The sequence below is a fragment of the Syzygium oleosum genome, unplaced genomic scaffold, assembly GCF_021117445.2.
Source record: "Syzygium oleosum isolate NSW1041296 unplaced genomic scaffold, Sole_v2.1 Sole_v2.17, whole genome shotgun sequence".
Taxonomy (NCBI): domain Eukaryota; kingdom Viridiplantae; phylum Streptophyta; class Magnoliopsida; order Myrtales; family Myrtaceae; genus Syzygium; species Syzygium oleosum.
The window spans coordinates 6,493,186-6,497,010 of NW_026607501.1; the positions used below are offsets into that span (position 1 = coordinate 6,493,186).

The following is a 3,825-nucleotide window of genomic DNA, read 5'->3' on the forward strand; positions in this document are numbered from 1 at the left end:
ATGACTAGGGATGTAAAAAATACCACTCAAATCGAATCAATTCGAACCCAAAAGAAAAAATCGGAGCTTTTCGGGTTGGGTTTTTAACAAGTAAAAAAAAGGACTTGTGATGGTTCAGTTCAATTTCGGGTCACGGACGACCGAAACACAAACCAAAACAATATGACAATCAGGGTATGGTCATTTTCAATTATTCCTCAACCCCTACCCGTTTCGAGCTTCGACAAAAGTCACGTAACCGGAGACGAGAGAGAGAAGAGAGAGAGATGGGGCGGTGATAATCGACGGCTCGCGCCTTCATGAGCAACAAGGAGCAGTTCAAGAAGACTGCGGACTAGCGGTTCGCCGCCCTGGACCTCAATAGCGACCGCGTCTGCTCCCGGCCTGCCCTCCATAAGGCCTTCGAGTCGATGCGCCTCATGGAGTCCCACTTCGGCGTGGACGTCGCCTACCACGCCGCAGGAGCTGACCCGCATCAATGACTCCATCTTGGACTGCATCGACTGCGACGGCAGTGGCGACGTCAACCTCAAGGAGTTCCGGTCGGAGATGAGGGAGATCATGCTCGCCATCCTGGATGGCCTCGAGTCATGCCCAATCCAGATGGTCCTCGAGGAGGACGGACCCAACTTCCTCAAGCGCCCCACGGCCGCGGATATTGAACCAGTTAGTCCAGGAGGGTTTAATCCGGCTCCCGCTGGAACCGGACATGGTCTACACCCGTAGATTAAGCATCGACAGCTTCTCATTTATTTCATTTTGCGCATCAACTTCGTCGGGGAACAAACAACCGCCACGATGCGGTGATAGTAACACCAAACTAAGCAGGAACTTATACTTACCAGAGTTGAGTGAAGATGTCGGGCGTGCAGCTCAGGGTGCCTCCGAGGATCATCCAATCGCGGCTGCCACCCTCGCTGTTGGTTGGAGCCGTGAAGGTCACGCCCATGCACGAGAAGTACACATTGAACACGGGCACGCACCACGGACCCAAGTGTAGCCTCCGCTTGGCTTTGGCCACCACGTCGATGGTCACCTCCGGGCCCTTCAATGTGCTTACCAGGCCCTTCACGCCCAAGTCATTGACAATCGCAATCATTGACAGGACCTCGGCTCGGACAATGGTCACGTTGCGGGGGCCCTGAGTGAAGGTGGGAATGAGGGAGGGACAAGAGAGAGCGAGTTCGCCGTCAAAACTCAAGATGAGCTTCATGTGAGTGTACTTGACGGCGATGAGCTTGCTGGGGTTCTTGACGGAGAGAGCGATGTTCCATCGGGCGGTGACGTGGGAGGCGGAGATGTTGAGGGACGAAAGGGAAGAGACGGGGTTGAGCCTGAATTCCGGGGGCATTAGGGCGGGTATCGCTAGGAAGATGACCATGAGGAGGCTGAGAATAGCGGGTATGGCATATGGGATACAGCGGAGGATGATCAGCTTGTACCGGTCGGACCGCAGTGGCCCCGGCGATGCCGGATTATTATCCGCAGGGGGTGGGATGGCGTGGAGGTCTGTCATTTGGAACTCTTGTGTTTAAGTGTTCTGTGGGGACGTAGAATTTAAAAGAGGAAAGAGTCGTTAACGCAGTACAACCGTGTCTAATGCACAGTACAACCCTCAGGTTACCGAAAGCAGTAAACTCAAGGGTGTTCCACTCAAATTCTGCGCCGGGTCCACCCTCGCTTTTTGTCGCTCCGGATCTTTGACCATCGGTTGATGCGAGGGATGGCGTGGAGAAGGTACGCCGGGCACCTTTGGGTGGCGGGATATGTGTGATTCTGCTCTTTCTTGGAAGCAGCCAATCTGATGTTTGCCCGCCAACAGAAAGTAAGACCATGAATCGACATAAAGTGGCGTGTTGCTCTCTTAATTTTATTTTCAACATTCATATATTTTAATCTTATTGTCGCCAAATCTTAAAGCGACTCTGTATAAAAACACACAAAAGAAAGAAATGCACTATAAGAAATAAAGGAATAATGATGCGGTCTCTTCAGGGATTTCATTTTTTACCTACATTTTCATTATCAAGTCTATAATTTCTTTCGACGATTTATTGATATTTGAAAAAGTGAAGTGAGACTAGTTTTGAAAATACTTCAACTTAATAAGTAATTTGACTGATTTGAGTATATAGGTCGCATGAGGCAACAGTATTATACCCTAGGGATGTCTAAATGTTTCTTTCCCCCAATTTAGTAGGTGGAGCTAATTTAGTTCTAAGCCTTTTGAAAATTTGTTATTTAGTTTTAAACATTTCAATTGTGCCATTTCAGTCCTGAACATTTTTATGATTTGTCAATTTAGTCCTTTAGACCAATTATGGCCAGAAATCGTTGACGTACCAATCTTAGTCAGCGTTGGCCATTCTACATCGCACGGGCCACATTAACATGGACCAAGTGAGGGTCACTAACCCTCGCCTGTGGCCAGCAATTTTACCAGCCTAGAGATGGAAAAAAAAAAAAGAAAAGAAAAGAATAAAAAAACAAAATGAAAAATTCAAAAAAACTTTTTAAAAAATTGCAAAGATTGTCCATGTCATCGGCGACCGTGCCACGTAGGACAACCAATGTCCACGATAGCAATTTTCGACCAAAATTGACCGGTAGGATTAAATTGACATATTATCAAAAAGTTTTACTAAATTGCAAATCGTAAAAGATTTATGACTAAATTGACAAATCGTCAAAGGGTCTATGACTAAATTGACACAATTGGAAGAATTAGGACTAAATTGGCCGTCGTACAAAAGACTTAGGACTTTTTGGATAATTATCTCAATGAAAACTTAAACTTGTCAAATTGGTCCAATCAAGTCATTCCTTTGATTGCAGTTTTTTAAAATTTTAAGACTCGATTACACTTTCGTGACAAGTTTTAGGACTTGATTGCACTTTTTGAAAGTTTTAGGACTCAATTACACTTTCATGACAAGTTTTAGGATTTGATTGCACTTTTTGAAAGTTTTTAGGACTCAATTGCACTTTTGTAATAAGTTTTAGGACTTCAGGTATACTTATCTTTAATTTATGTTTCTTTGTCGATAATCTTGCCATGTTGGATGAAGATTTTCCATGTTGGATTTCAATTTCATTATAAAATGCCACGTCGTAGTTTGAATTGCCGGAATATGCACTCGAGTAAATAATTTTACTCTGACGTGGCAAGCAAGTTATGGCATTTGAGTGAGGGCCGCACAAAAGTTATGGTACTTCTAGTGTTCTTATCCCATAAACCAACCTTTAAATATTCTACAACCTCATCAATCTGGAATGTATATCCATATGAGGACGCAGAATCTAAAGGAGGCCGACTTGCTAAATACGCCGGACAACCTTTGGGTGGGATTTGCGGGTCTGTTCTTCGTTCCCTCTTTCCTGGAAGTAGCATTCGGCGTATATAAGACAGAAACTGCCAAAAAAACTGGGAGACCAACCCGCCTTTGTTGCCTCAATTTTGACCTTCGATGTAGGGTTAAATGTTCTCTGGATTGTCACTAGCATGTGCCTTCGATATGCTTTCGCACTATTTTGAATAATGGGACACCATGTGATCTCAAAATTCTTGCATGAAATGACAAAACATTTCCGAGAGTTGATGATTTGATTCCACCAAACCAAGCCCTAGCTTAGCCGGTTAAAACTCTCAAGAACGATAAAAGAAAACTAAAATAAAAAATTAACAACTAGACAAGCACCCGTACATGTCCTACCGCGTCCGGAAACAAACCAACAAAAGATAATATTGCCTGGCCTTTTATTTTAGGAAATTACGCATGGAATGAATATCCTAGGATAAAAGGAAAAAAAAGAGGAAACGTGAAT

General features: G+C 44.3%; 1 pseudogene; it reads left to right on the forward strand.

The window, feature by feature from the left end:
• Positions 1–726, forward strand: LOC115666054 (uncharacterized; annotated as a pseudogene).
• Positions 727–3,825: the final 3,099 nt, after the last annotated feature.